Source organism: Perognathus longimembris, chromosome 3 (assembly GCF_023159225.1).
Source record: "Perognathus longimembris pacificus isolate PPM17 chromosome 3, ASM2315922v1, whole genome shotgun sequence".
Classification (NCBI taxonomy): domain Eukaryota; kingdom Metazoa; phylum Chordata; class Mammalia; order Rodentia; family Heteromyidae; genus Perognathus; species Perognathus longimembris.
The window spans coordinates 75,434,691-75,450,213 of NC_063163.1; the positions used below are offsets into that span (position 1 = coordinate 75,434,691).

At 51.7% G+C, this 15,523-nt stretch overlaps 1 protein-coding gene across 11 annotated transcripts in view; it reads right to left on the reverse strand.

Annotated features, from left to right (window-relative positions):
- The window catches only part of Myo9b (myosin IXB), a 69,425-nt gene extending 54,031 nt beyond the window's left edge, over window positions 1–15,394 (reverse strand). For all 11 annotated transcript variants that reach the window (XM_048342516.1, XM_048342515.1, XM_048342512.1 and 8 more), the window contains exon 1: window positions 15,317–15,394. The gene's annotated coding sequence lies outside the window, so the exon portion shown is untranslated. The remainder of the gene's footprint in view (window positions 1–15,316) is intronic.
- Between the last annotated feature and the right edge of the window lie 129 nt (window positions 15,395–15,523).

The window sequence follows — 15,523 nt, forward strand, 5'->3', positions numbered from 1 at the left end:
ACAGGCTCTGTTGTAATTTGATAAAATCTGGATTCCACTGGGCTGACAGGTGCTGACCCCCAGCACTGCAAAATACACAAACAAAAAAACTAGGTCATGACACACAGACACAGGCTGCCCTCTGGGCCCGTGGGCTCACGTCACAGATTCTGCAACAGGAGACTGGCTGGCCGGTCTGGGCTACGATTGGGCTCTGTATTTCCAGTCTTGTGATCATCCTGAGACACTTCTTTCTTTTTTTGTCTTTCACATAGCCCAGGCTAACCTGGAACTCACTGTTCTCCTGCCTCGGCCTTCCAAGGGCCAGGATTACAGTGAGTGACCTATAACATATTGAGTTTCCAATCCATTAGGTGGAAAGAAGCCACATGTCCACCAGTGGGATAAATGGACATAGGCACACAAACTCTGCTCCAGTCACACAATGGAACATTACTCAGTCAGGAAAAGAAAAAAAGGAAGCACTCACACATGCTACAATGTGGACAGGACTGTAACACAGGAAGCTGAGTGACAGAAGCCACACACAAAAGGCCACACAGTGTGATCCACTGATAGGGAAATCCAAAACACGGCAATCTAGAGACAGGAGGCAGACCTGTAGCTGGGGCTGGGCGAGGGGAGGGAAAGGAAGGGAGGGAGGGGATAGGGCGGAATCTCTTGGAAAAAGTAGAAATGTTCTGGAATGATAAAGCTCAAGGTTGCACAACACTGTGATTGTGCTAAATGTCACTGGACTTTACATTTGAAAACAGAATGTGATGCTGTGTGCTTTCACATCAGCAACATCTGAGGTCCTAGGCTACCTAATTCCACATATATAAAACGCTAGAAAATGCCAGCTTGTCCACAGGGGCAGGAAGCAGACTGGTGGTGCTGGGGGTGGGAGAGGACGTCATACCTTCCAGGAAGTGGCTTACCTCACAGCAGCAATCACATTCAACTGCAGTACTGCAGGCGCAGTGGCGCAAGGCTGTCATCGCAGCACACAAGCTCTTCAAAGCCAATCTGGGCCAAAGACCAAGACCTAATTTTTTGGTCAGTCAGGACTTGAATTCAGGGCCTGGGCACTGTCCCTGAGCTCCGTTTGCTCAAGGCTAGCATTCTACCACTTGAGCCACAGCGCCACTTCCAGCCTTTTCTGAGTAGTTTACTGGCGATAAGGAGTCTCACTGTCTTTCCTGCCAGGCTGACTCAAACTGTTGCTCCTCAGATCTTGGCCTCCTCAGAAGGGATGACAGGTGTGAACTGCCAGCACCCAGCTGGGAGACCCCATTTTAAGAATAGGTAGAAATGATGGAACCATGACAGAACTTGTCTAACCTTTAGGGAACACCTTGCCCTGTTCCTCACATTCTGCCTTGAGGCCGGGTACTGAGTTCCTGGAACCACACTGCATGGGAACGGGGGAGATGTGAGCACATCTAGGTGTCTGTGGGGGACCCATAGTCCTGCCCACATGGGAGTTCCAGGACAGGATGGTGCTGCCCAGGCACGACACACAAAGTAGACAGCGACGGAAGTGAGGAACACAGGCACCCAGACTGCAGTTCTGTGCCTCCACCAGAGTGCATGCAGACATGCCTGCATGTGCGTGCGCGCACGTGCACACATACACATAGCTGTGTACTGCATACCAGTATTTCTGTCAACCACCTGTGATGGGGGTCAGGTCACCCAGTCAGTGCAGGTGTACATGTGATGCTCAAGAAGGGGCAAAACTGGCTTACAACACACTTTCTCTAAGTGGGTCCCTGTTGAGACATCGCCATACATGCATGTGTTCAGCGCACACACTACTATGAACACACCACATCCATGTACACAAGTGATCAGTATGCACACATATGGCTCCAAACACATGCTTGTGCATGGCCACTCACACACAGAGCCAGCCCTTCTGGATGGCATGCATTTTGGGGACAGTGGATGTGCACACTACTTGTGGGGCACACGTACCCCAGCTCTGGGCTGGGAGCTCTGGCCACTTACGCCTTTGGAGAGAGACTACCTGGAAAGAGAAGCCAGCAGCACCATGGCAGGACCATTCTGCCCCTTGTGACCTCAGCTACCTGTCCTGTGGGTTACCTGCCCCTCCTGGGGCCACACAGGGCACCCGCAAGCCCTGCTGGGACAAGGCCTGTGATGGGAGTTCCCGGCTTGGGGCCAGAGAAGGCAAGGCTCAGAAATGCACCCTGTCAGAGATGGAGAGCCATGAGGGGACAGCCACAGGAAAGGCTCCCCACCCTCACCCCAGGTGAGAAGGAAGTTGATAAAGCTTGCTGCAGTGCTCTGCTGACCAGGGAGCATGGGAGGTCCTGCCAGAGGGCACAGGACCTGGCAGTGAGGCGTGGTCTGGGGGGAATGGCTCCTGTGACTACTCTGGACTGGAGGCAGCGGTGCAGACAGAGTTGGGCCCCAGGGCTGTGGGAGATCCCAGACCTCCCTACTCCCCTCCGATGACTCTGGTAGTCTCTGGCATTGTCAGGCTTGCAGCTCCCTCAATGTCCACTTCCCCTCCATCACACACCACCCTCCTCTTCAGTGAAGACCCCACAATTGGCACCATGATCTCACCTTGAGATCTTCAACCCATTCACCAGCAAAGGCTATTTCTAGAAAAGGCTATGGCCGGGGTTCTGTGTGGGCATGAATAGGGAGGGGTGGGTGGGGACTAGCCAGGAAGGTGTACAAGGTGAGGGTGGGATCCAAACCACTGTCATCAAACTGCAGAGAGAGATTTTGAGTCTTTATAAAAGAATCCTTGGAGGAGCTAACAAGTTTGACAAGAAATGTACTCACTGCCTTAAATAGGAAACTGTGACACCTTTGTACATCACCTTGACATTAAAAATTTTTAAATAAAAATAAAAAAGAGGGGCTGGGGATATGGCCTAGTGGCAAGAGTGCTTGCCTTGTATACATGAGGTCCTGGGTTCGATTCCCCAGCACCACATATACAGAAAATGGCCAGAAGTGGCGCTGTGGCTCAAGTGGCAGAGTGCTAGCTTTGAGCAAAAAAAAAAGAAGTCAGGGACAGTGCTCAGGCCCTGAGTCCAAGCCCCAGGACTGGCCAAAAAAAAAAAAAAAAAGATAAATCACTCTAAAAAAAAAAAAAAGAATCCTTGGCCAGGTGTGGTAGTGCATGCCTGTATCCTTACTACTTGGGAGGAGGAAACAAGACAGAAGACTCCAAGCAACACTACCTAAATAAAGTTAGGAGACCTTATCTCAAAAACAAACCTACAATGAAAAGGCTGTGGAAGTGGCTCCAGTGGTAAAGTCCCACCTGGCAAACAGAAGGCCCTAGGTTCAACCACTGGGAAGGCAGCACCAAGCAGCTTCCTCTGTCCCGACCAGCAGCACCCCACCTGCTAACCACAGCAGGGTAGAGAGGCTCTCCTTTCCCATGAATGTCAGAGGAACCTGAGACGTGGAGGCCAGCCCCGAAGTGGCCAGAGATCCCGTGACAAGGATGTGAAACCTGTCCTGGGAGAGTCCCTCACTATGCCTGCAGAACAGAGGGAGGCTAGAATGACTGAGCTGCAGGCCATACCGGTCATGACAAATCGTGACCTACCCCAATATGCCCAAGCTAACGTGGCCTCCCAATCCTCACATCCCTACCCCAGGCTTCCAGGTGCTCACACCTGCCATCCGAGCAACTTGAAGGCTCAGATTGAGGACTGTGGTCCAGAGCCAACCCCGGCAGAAGAGCTGGAGAGATTGCATCTCAGTGGAGATGATGGATGGAGATGGACATGGTGAGGTATGCCAATCATCCCAGTGACATCTGGGTGCCTAAAGTAAGCAGATCAAAGCCCAAATGAGCCCCTTATCTCAAAAATAGTCAGCAAGATGGGAATGCAGAGAAAGAGGAACCCTACTGCACCGCTGGTGGGAGTGTAAACTAGTACAACCACTCTGGAGAGCAGTCTGGAAGTTCCTCAAAAAACTAAACACAGACATGCCCTATGACCCAGCCATACCTCTCTTAGGCATCTACCCTGAGCAACAGGAACCAGGATATGACAAGGACACCTGCACTTCCATGTCCATTGCTGCACTGTTCACAATAGCCAAGATATGGAAACAACTCAGATGACCCATTACAGAGGAATGGATCCCAAAAATGTGGTGCCTATAATACAATTGAGTTTTACACAACCATTAGAAAGGATAAAACAATGGCAGTCTCAGGGAAATGGATGGAACTAGAACAAATCATGTTGAGCAAGGTAAGCCAAAATCAGAGAGACAAAAGGCACATAGTCTCCCTGATATTCAGGTGTTAAGACTTAAAATGCAACTTAACAGGACTCAAAATACCCAATACACAGTGAGACCAAAAGAGGACAGTCTTGGGAGAAAGGCAGCAAGAATTAAGACCCAGTCACCTCTTCATATGTACATAAAATAATATAAAGACTGAAAAGAACTCCAAAGACAAGGAAACAAAGGACATTTGTCTTACAGTTTTTTAGATCACTCTATATTCTTTACCTCACATATGGTATATACAAGTGCACATCTGAGGGAAGCTGAGAGGAGGGCACAGAATGAGTGGAAAGTGGGTAAAAAAATAAAGTAGAGGGGCCCAACAGCTGCAATGGATGAAAGTGAACTAAGCAACTCTAGGGCAGTGGTAGGAGGGAAGAAATGAGAGAACAAGAGGGAACAGATGATACTAAACAAAAGGAAAGAAATGTACATATTATCCAACCTGAACGAAATTGTTTTATTGTATAGAGCTCATAAGCTTTGTAGATTAGAATAATGATGTTCATCATTGGGAAGGTTAAATTGTGTACTGCGAAATTTATATAGTTACTTAATCTCAATAAGGGGAAAAAAATAGAAAAAACAGGGCTTGAGACTTGGCTCAGCAGAGAAGCACCTGCCCAGCAAGCAAGAGGCCCTAAGTAAAAACCCTAATACCACCAAAAATCTCTGAAACTTTTGTCATCAACTCCAACTCAAGTGGACTGAAAAAACAGCTTAAAGGGGAAGGAAACCAAGTTGCCCACTTCTAGACGAATGGATGACAAAACATAGCTTCCACTGGGCACCTGTTATCCTAGCTACTCAAGAGGCTGAAATCTGAGGATCACAGTTCAAAGCCAAGCTTGGAAGGAAAAACCCAGGAGACTCTTTTACCTCCAACTAACCACCAGAACACCAGAAGGTATGCTGTGGCTCAACGTGGTAGAACTCTAGTCTTGAGCAGAAAGAGCTCAGGGACAGCACCCAGGCCCTGAATTCAAGTCCCACAACTGATCAAAAAAAGTATCTTCCAACAAGCTCAGGACAGTTGCATGAACCAAAAACATGATGCTAGTGTCCACTGTGCACGCCTATAATCCCAGCAATTTAGGAGGCAGTGACAGGAGAATATAAAGTTTGAGAAGAGTCTGGACTATGTAAGTAAGACCTTGAGTCAAAAATAAAGAAAAAATAAAACTGCTGAGGGGAAGTAGCAAGACAAGGAAAGCTACATGAGGAGACTCCTTGATTCTGGGCTGAGTCTGACTCTATAGGCTTGAGGAAAAGAGACGGCAACCCAAAATGAGGCCCTAGGGGTGGGGCAGTGAGCAGACAAATGCGAGTGGGCTTCCCTCCAGGGCTAGCTCAGTGTGAACAGCAGGGTTCTAACCATCACTTTGGTGAAGGCTGTGGATTCACTGGAGGAGGCAGACTGGGCCCTCCAGAAAGCACAGCATAGCTGTTTCGTTTATATAAGGCCATAATCTGCAGCTGCATGTTTAGGGGATGAAATCATGCACGAGCTAAAAGGAGAAGCTAGCATTACAGTGTAATGGTTTGGGAAACTCCATGCACAGCTCAGCAGCTTTGCACTTTCTCTGAGCACGGCCAGAGCCGGCAGAAGTGCCATCCCCGGGGGAGCTGGGGACAGGGATGGCCCACAAGCAACTGCAGAGCCGGCCTATCACACGTGGTGGACCAAAGCCAGAGCAGCACTCTGGGTGCCCTCAGCCCGTGCTTCTCCACCTGAACCCTGAATGTAAGATGTGCCAACTCGTGGACCAGCCAAGAGTTGAGGGTACACAGGAGAGAGAGACCTGTGGCACATCCTTTGGCAGAATGACTCATGAAGGTGATGGGGGGGGGGAGACCCCTGAGTTCTTCAGGAATCAGAGATGGCCTGGATACAACTCAGGGGTACAGCACATGCCTAGCCAGGATACTGACCGCAGCATCCAGGAGGGGCAAGTTAGGCAGCCTGGGGAAGGGGTGGGCAGCGTACACCCAGTCAGAACCCCAGATGGCAAGCATGTGGACTAACACCCCAAATCCAACCACTGTTCCTGCCACTAGGTGTGGTCATTTGTCACAGCAACCTCAGGACACAAGTCCAGGTACTCAGTTGCAGAGATACTGTATAATACTGCCCAGGGGTCCCAGATGATGCTAGGCAAGACCCTGGAAGGCCACAGCCCCTACCTGGGCTGACCATCCTCAGCAAATGCACACACATCCCCTCCCCCACCTGTCATCCCTGGGGCTTTCAACTGGCCCACTGATCTCTTTCTGCCCCAGACCAGACATGCCCTTTTGCGTGGCAGGTCTGAACCCTGCAATCTGAAGGCAGCTTCACTCCAGCTGTGTGCCTGGCCACCCCTGTCCCTCAGCATGCTGTCCCTCAGTCACTCCCCCGCCTCCTCCAGGGTCTGTCTAGGTCTGGTGGGTGAGGATACCTTCTTTCTTATCTATTTGTTTTTGTTTTGTTTCATTAAGACATAGTGTGGAAATGTAACCCAGAAACTCCCAGTCCTGCCTCAGCCTCTGGAGTGCAGGGATTATTATACCCAGCTTGGCTATCTTCTCTGTTTTTGACCAATGTTCTTTCAGCTGGATCAAGACTAGCCTAGGCAAGGTTAGTAAGACCCCATCTCAACCACAAATCACAAAGGGACTGGGAGTGTGGCCAAGTGGAAGAGCTATTTCCTAGCCTGTGCAAGAAACTCTAAGTTCCATCCTCACCTCACAAGATAAGTAAATGTATAACCAGCCAATGCCCTTCCACTAGTGCCCACCCCAGGACAGTCTGGCCCTGGGCACAGGAAGTACAGGAATGTGAACCTGAAGAGGGGGACGGGGCGGCACACTTCAGGGGCAGTCCCTCAACAGCTAAGTGGCCTGCATACAAGTCCAGCATTCTTCCCTGCTCCAGCACACTTGCTGTCCCCACTGGGGTGGCAGCTGGTCCTGGCATTCAGCGAATGGAGGCTGCAAATGCTGCCCTGTGTCTGTGTCCAGGACAGCCATTCTCTGATGGCACTGTGGTCCCGACCTCAGCAGGCCCAGGTAGGGAAGGGAGACAAAGACATGCACAGGCTAGTGGCTTGAGCCAGGGTGGGGAGCAGTTTGGCCGGGGCCTCTACAGTGCAAGGAAGAGCGGCCAGGTGAGGGCAGTAAGGACAGGGTGACTGGAGCTGCCTGAGGTGGCAAAGTCTCATCCCAAAGACCCCATGGAGTGGGGGTTCAGACTGTCACAAAACTGGGGGAGCCCCTGGGGCTCTGAGGCAGGGTGTGGAGACCTGAGTATCACTAGCGGGCATCCCCAGACCAGGTGGCACAGGGACTGGGGGGGGGGGGTGGCTGGGTGGAAGCAGGTCCTTGCACTGACTGCTACAGGGGCCCCAGGGACTGTGGGCATGAGGCCTGTGACCAGCAGGGGGGGCTCAGAGTTACAGGGCCCTGAGGGCACCCAGCCCCCCTCCTTCCCAGGTGACCTTGGGCTTCTCAAGGAAGATACAGAGGCCATGGGGTAGACGAGGGGGTTCAGATGAGGAATCCCCTCTCCAAACCCCACAGCCCTCTGCCATCGGACCCAGGTGGAAAGTGGCCTACAGGGCAAAACAGCAACAGCTGACTGCTCCAGTCATCCGCAATGTGGATCAGGGACACACAGGGATCAGATCTTTCATTGGTTTTGTACTTTGCACTGCTAGGGCTTGAACCCAGGGACCCACACATGCCAGGCCTCACTAACTTTGTCCAGGCTGGTCTGGGACTCAAGCTCATGATCCTCCTGGCTCTGCCTCCCTAGTAGCTGGGATCACAGGTGCCTACCCCACACTGCTTTTGGGGGCAGCTGAGTGACCACTGAGGAAGAGGGAGAACCAAATTAGGGTGGGGAAGAGCTACTGCCTCCAGCTGAGACAGCCAGGAGCAGGGCCTGGGGCTGGAAGGGTCACCAGGGACCTCGGGTCAGCCTCATGGGGCTTCTGCAGCTGCTCCGTCACCAGGTGACAGGAAGAAATGGCTTGTCCATTTGACTGTTCAGCCTGGGTCAGCCAATGTGCTCTGTAGGTCTTGGGAACCCCCAAAGACACCTAGATTCTGGGTCAGATCTGTTATTCAGGCTCTGGGTAACAATATCCATTTACCCTGAAGCAAGGAATGAAGTAGCTACTCAATAAACCCTTCCCATCCCCACCCCCCTTTTGAGCACTGATAAATCAAGCATTCCTTATCTCAAAGGCCTGGAACCAGAAGTATTTGGAGTTGGAAGTATTTGCAATACTTTCTAAGTCATCTTGCAGAACGGGGCAGAGTTGGCCACGCCTCTAATTGCAGCACTCGGGAGGTGGAGATAAGAGGATCACAAATTTGTGGCCAGCCTGAGTTACAGAGCAAGACTTAGTCTCCAAAAAAAAAAAAAAAGTCCAGGTATAATAGTACACACTTGTAATCATAGTTACTTGGGAGGAAGAGCTCAGAGGATCATGAGTTTGAGACCAACTTAGGAAAAAGTAGGAAGGCCCTGTCTCAAATTTGAGGCTAGTGGCTCATGCCTGTAATCCTTAGCTACCCAGGAGACAGAGATCTGAGGATCTCGGTTGTAAGTCTGCCCAAGAAGGAAGTCCCTGAGACTCTTATTTTCAATTTATCCCAGAAAAAGCCGGAAGTAGAGCTGTGGCTCAAGTAGTAGAGCACTAGCCTTGAGCAAAAGAAGCTCAGGGACAACACCCAGGCCATGAGCTCAAGCCCCAGGACTGTCATTAAAAAAAAAAAAAAAGCACAGCAGTCCCCTCCCCCTTCCCGCTTGGCATTGAAGATGGCATGTTTACTTTTTTTTTTTTTGCTCAAGGCTAAGCAATCTACCACTTGAGCCGCAGTGCCACTTCCGGCTTTTTCTATATATGTGGTGCTGAGGACTCAAACCCAGGGCTTAATGTATACGAGGTGAGCACTTTACCACTATGCCATATTCCCAACCCTGGCCATGGTCACTTCTTAACAAGGTTTTCTGTCACTTTATACAGTTGACCCTCAGTACCTACAAGGGACTGCTCCATGGCCCCCCATGGGAAGATCTGACCTTCACATGCTCAAGTTCATTACATAAAATGGGGCAGTGTCTGTGAAGGACTTATGTCTGCTCTCTATCCTCTCTGGGTGGCACCTAGAGACTAGGCACTATGAGCACCCAAGGACAAGCTTGTGTGTGGCGGTACTCTCCCACCTTTGCCAGCCACTGGTGTTTGGGAAGCTGCAGATCAGGGGACGAACTGTATTCATGGGCACCTCTAAGAGCAGTTCCAGGCCTTTCAGCTATGGCCTCCTTCACTGTCCTTCCCCTCCAACACCAAGAGTCCAGTCCCCTTTGCACCCACTGTACAAGATGGCCTAGAGTGCAACCCACAGCCCACACCTGAGGCACCCAGCTTCTGCATGGTGCCCTGTGCCATCTCTCCCCAACCTCGGCCCGATTGCTCCTCCTCCTGCTATGAAGCCCTGCCCTGCCCACTTTCTCCAAAAAGCCACAGTAACCTGGTGTTACTGTCAATATCATCTCTGTCACCCATGACAACAGCTAACTTGGGAAATGGGTGGCATCAAGACATGCCACCACCCAGCCAGCTCCCAGAATGCATATCCAGGCGCCATGAGCCACCATTCACATCTCAGAGACCAAAGCACTGCAGTCCCCCAAGCTACACTGGGAAAGCGAGTCAACTACCTCTCCTCATCTCTGAAAACTGGTTTCTGCTACAGCAGTGGTCACCTCAGGGGGCCAACTCTCCCCCACACTTGGTAATGTCTAGGGATGTCCTGAGGGGGGCCACCACAGGCCCACATGATCCCAACAGCCTCACTGAGGAGGAACTGCACAAGCTGGCCTGTGGGATGACCTAAGCCAGCACCTCCACCCACTCCGGTCTCCTCTTGGGGAACACCTGGGGAAGAGAATGGTTCCCAGGTGTCCACCTTGCCACTGCCCTTTCCCTCCTGTTCTCATGCCCACCTCACAAACATCATCTGAATGTGACAGGCAAGGATACCAGTGGCCAGGGCCCCCTGTGGCTCACCGTGGAGTTACAATCCCAGTTGAGTCCCCTAGTTCGGAAATCCCAAACATCGCCTCTCAGATCCATGGCCTTGTTGCCTGGTTGCTGACAGGCTTCAGGGACCTCCCTGGCCAGGAAGCAAGTGTCCACCTCCCTGGCTCCATCCCAGGCTCTGTTAACAAGCCCAGGCCCTTGTCACAAGCTTGCCCACTGCCAGCCACCCTATGCTTTTTCTGAGAAAGGTAAGGTCTTCACACAGAGCTCATGCTGGCCTTGAACTTGTCCATGCAGGGATTACATCTAGCCCACCTCTGTAGTTCTTGCTGAACTGTTAATCTGACCCCTGAAGAAAGAGGGACTGCGTTTCCTCCAGTAGGGTCTCCACAGGCCAGCCTCAAGCCTCACTTTCCACAGATGAATTTTAGATTCCAAAGACTTCTTTGTCCAACTCTCATCTAGGGCAGTAGCCATGTCCCATCAATGGAACTGCTTCTGGATGCCTCCTCCCTAGACAGCAACAAGGAGCATGAGACGCTCACCCCATAACCCACTTGTAAATCTCATCTGACCCTCTGCCTGATACTCAGATCTTCCTAACTGGCCTCTAAAATACCCTCTAGGGAAATCCCACAAGATCCCCTCCTCCAGGGCCAGGTCCCTGCCTCTCTCCACTTACCCTTCAGGACATGAGAGTAAGACCCAGAAAATTCCAACCGGTGCCTGCACAGCTGACATGGCCAAGCAAGCTGCCTACCTTCTGAAAGTATCTACTTAAGTGGGCCAAAAATAAGACAAAACCCATTCGTGACTGCTTCCTTTGCTACCTAAAGAGGAAGGGTGGGATGGGCCACTCTGCCTCCCCTCCCCAGTATCTGCATGATGAAGTCCCAATCCTCCAACTCCAGACACACAGGAGATAACCAGGCCCATGAGAGCCACTTGAGAAGATGATGACACGTGGAAACGGTCTTTTTTCTTCTTCTTTTGAGATAAAATCTCACAATGTTTCCCAGGCTGGCCTCAAACTCATGATCCTTCTGCTTATACCTTCCAAATACTGGGATTACAGGTGTCATTACTATGCTCAGCTTAGAGATAGAGTAGGGCCATAGGACAGACCTTCATCTGTATGGCTGGTATCTAGAAGAGATGATATGAAGACAGAGGGGGAAGGTGGAAACCTACAAGCCAGTGTGAGATTGGAATGGACTCTCATACCTTCCAGAAGCATCCAAACCTGCCAACACCTTGACTCTGGATGTGGGACCTTCAGAACCACAAGAGAATGTAGTTGTTACTTAAGGCCACTCAAGCATGTGGTACTTTGCTCCAACATCTGTGACAAATTCATACCAGCAAGCTCAGTAATGAACTTCCCAGAGCCCGGCTCCCACCCGAACACAGGGCTGAGCTGGGATGCATGCATATGAGTCATGCCAGGCCAGCTTATTCATGGCCCTGCAGGCTGAACCCCTGAATCACTGCTGTATTTATCATCAGGCTCGGGCTCAGTCTCCACTAGGAAATGAGTACAAGTACAGCTCATCAGCTGCATTGTGAAACATGTCTAATGGCGGGGCTCTGCCCCTGCCAAAGGGAGCTGTAAGAGCTGCCCGCCGTGGCCCTGGCTGTAGTGGTGGGCTGTGAGGAGACAGGGCCCTTTGTTCTGCCATTCCGGGGATGACAAGGGCAGAAGAGAAGGGCCTGTCTTGCTCTGTAGGGAGGCCACGCCTGGGCTGGCGGAATAGTAGGGCGGAGCAGGGGCTGCCTGGCACAGTTGGGGTTGGGGACACCGAGGGTACAATGGGCAGCACCCAGAAGGGGTCATCAATCGTATGAGCTTGCCTGTGGGCCACCTCCCCATGGGGGTTAAAGAGCAGTACTACAGTAAGCCAGAGGATAAGGGACATGCCAAGGAAGGGACGAGTGAGATAGTGAGATGTGGGGGTACAAGACTGGAAACAAACTCTGAACGTGTGCTCAGGTATGGATGGGTCGTCTGGGGCACACCAGCACAGATGAGGCATACAAAAGCCACATTCATCTGGACAAACTCCAAAGTATATTTGGGCAAGAGAATCTCTCATGGGGAAGAAAACCAACACTGTGTTCCCAGATGAGGACAAGACCTCCAGAAGACCAGGTCAGAGGCGATATGAGCAAAGACAGACAATGGCCCTCGCTGTTCTTGTCGTCCCCTCTTGGGGCAAGGACAGCAACCCCTCTCATTGGACTATTCTTCCCCCTTTTTTTTTTCTTTAAATCAGACTCCCTCCCTCCCTTCAGATTAAGAAGTAAGCATCTGGCAGAATACAGTAGCTGGAAGGGACAGGATCCAGATTTTATTACAGAGTATCAGTTGGCCATTCTGTGTTCCCTGAATGACCTCAGGGCCATGCCTGGAGACATTCTTGGTGCACTGGCAGTCTGATGAATGAAGGCCAGAGGTGCTACTCAACTTCCATGGGACACAAGGTGGTACCACCACAGTTGCCATGTTTTCTGAGGGTCTGTTCTCCATCCCTAAGGTGCACAGTGATGCTTAAGTTTTAGAAAGCCTGGGGAACCAACCCTCAAGTCATTACCTGCTAGAGCTGCTTAGGAAAACAGAGGGCAAGGCCCCTCTTGCTGGTGGTTGGCACATCTAAAAGCACCTATTGTATCAGGGCAATCCTGTCCTCCTTGCTTGATCTAATGCTAACATCACAATGCACACCTGAAGTTGCACCAGCTACCCGTCTGAAAGAACCTGCTGCAATCCCACCTATGCCTCACACAGCTCTTTTCAGCATCTTGTGCCTCATCATGGCCCCAACCTCTAATCTGAGCTCCATCATTCTTCCCACATGGGGGACACTAGATGTACACCGTCAGAGAATGAGTGCTCTGCTCCGTGCTCAGGTGAGCACTAAGCCCTTGCATACCCAGCCCTTGCTCAGTCGCACTGAGAACACACAATGCACCCTACTTGAGATGGATGAGCTAAGTGACAGACACAGCCCCTGTTGGGGAGAGAAAATACATCCATCCCACAGCCAAATAGCAAAGGAATTCCCAAGTCCCATCTGATCCACAGAGTCACCAGACCAAACTTAAAGGCTGGATTTTCCAAGGAATTTCCAACCAGAAGGTTCCAAAACTTTGGGAACAGGTGCAGTTGTACATAAAGCCCAGTTGACAGACCTGTTTTGCATCTGGCAGATGGGGCCCAGTGGCAGAGCAGTTGCCTGAACGTACAGAAGGCCCTGGTATTCATCCCTAGTGCCACATACAGAAATTCACTTGTGGACATGAGCTATTAAATCTGAGAGGCAAAGCTGCATAAAATCAAGGAAGGACATCTACTAGAGAAGAAAAGCTAACCAGAGAGGGGCTGAGTTTTCAGAGATGCTGATGGAGGCCAGTGCATTCATTCTGCAGGTAAAGAACCAGGCATTTAGTTCTCCCTAAGATCCTACCTAATCTCAATACCAAGGTGAGGAAAAATAAGAAAGAGTTGCATCCAGTCTCCTGTTCACTGGGGTGTCTTGCCAGAGCAACCCTAGTCATTATCTGCAGAAAGAGGCGTCAATCTATGGGCTGTAATTGTGTATCCTGGGGCAAGAGGCCCAAAGCTTTCTTCCTTAAAGATCAGAACTGGAAGTGAATGTGGTAGTTATCTTTCTGGGGCCTCCTTTTTATTCAAACAGCCCAGATTCATCTACAAAAGGAGCTATAGACCAGCCCCCCTTCCTTTTCTGGCAAATGGTAAAGGTTCTCCACAGTGAGGGTCAAATGGGGCTGAGGGAGCAATGGCAATCAAAACCAGCTAGCCCCAGACCAAAACCAGAACAGACAGCCTGATGATAACTTTCTAGTCAACATGTTCACCTGAATTTTGGAGATCCTCAAGCTGAAAGGTGAGTGTCTCCTCTAGCCTCCACACATCCCAGTCCAAAGAAACATGTGGGAGAGAAGCAAGAGGCTTCTTAAAGAGCCCTGGGTGCTGAGGGACAGAGTTGCTGTGTTGTCATTAAAGCCCAAGAATGAAACTCTTGACACTGCACATACGTGACACAGCGTGCATTGCAACTCCTTAACTTCTGAAACACGAGTTGGGGTCCTGATACTTCTTCTTGCTCCCCGGGACCCCCCTCAAATCCAGCTAGTCCCCTCCAAAAATAGTGCACTTTCCAGGATGGGAAATTGATCCAGTGGGTTCTGTGATTTACAGAATTACCAGCGGGTAGGTACAGCTGTTTTCAGGGTACCATGAGGAAAGAGAGACTAATCCAGAGAAAAGGAGGGGAGGGGGTGCCAAATCGCAGTGTCTCCACCCCAGTATCTACACAGGGTTTCTCTAGCCCTTTCCTTCTCTCTCCTCCCCTCCAGGCCTTCCCGGGACACATCTTCCGTTGTTACATTGGCTTCTTCCCCCTTTTCTTTCCATCCACTTCCCATTCACACACACGACTTCGCAACTGCCAGTCACCAAGTCAGTGGGTTCCGAGCGCCCAGTGGGTGCAGGCGCCGCCCTCTCAAACACCCTTCATCTAGTGGGTTTTGGATCGCATCAGCGGACACCCCTCCCCCAGGCTGGACCCCTTTACCCCAACCATACCCCAACTGTTTCCCCCAATGGCTTTGCCTTTGCCTCTCAGCCCCGCCTCCCCGCTTGGTCCCCTCCCAGCCCCGTTTCCTGCGACCCCCCAATCACCACTCGAGCCACGTCCTCTTCGAAGCTGCTGGAAGCTAGTCACCAACCCCCCTCCCGCGCGCGCGCGCCCACAAACTCCCTCAGCCGCCCGGGCTACCCTGACAACTTTCTTCCGCCTCGCTTTTATCCGGCATCCCGCCAGCTCTCCCAGACCCCAGGGCCGTCGCCGCCCCCTCGGCCGCAGTTTGCGCGCCCCCCTCAGCGCCCAGCTCCGGCCTTTTTCTCCGCCATTGGCCCCCCCAACACACACACAAAGCACACTTCACACTCCAGTCCCCGACCCACAGCCATTCCTGAGACTCACCTGGGCCTCCGCTGCCGCGCGCCGCCGGTCCCGGCCGGGTCCCCGCCCGCGCGCCGCCCGCTAGTCGCTCTCCCGGCCGCTCCGCCCCGCCGCGCCCGCAGCTCCCCCGCGCGCTCGCGCCCACTTCCGGGTTCTGGAGGGGCGGGGCGAAGGGCGTGACGCGAAATCGCGCCGCATGGGGCGGGGCGTCATCAAGCCACGCCCTTC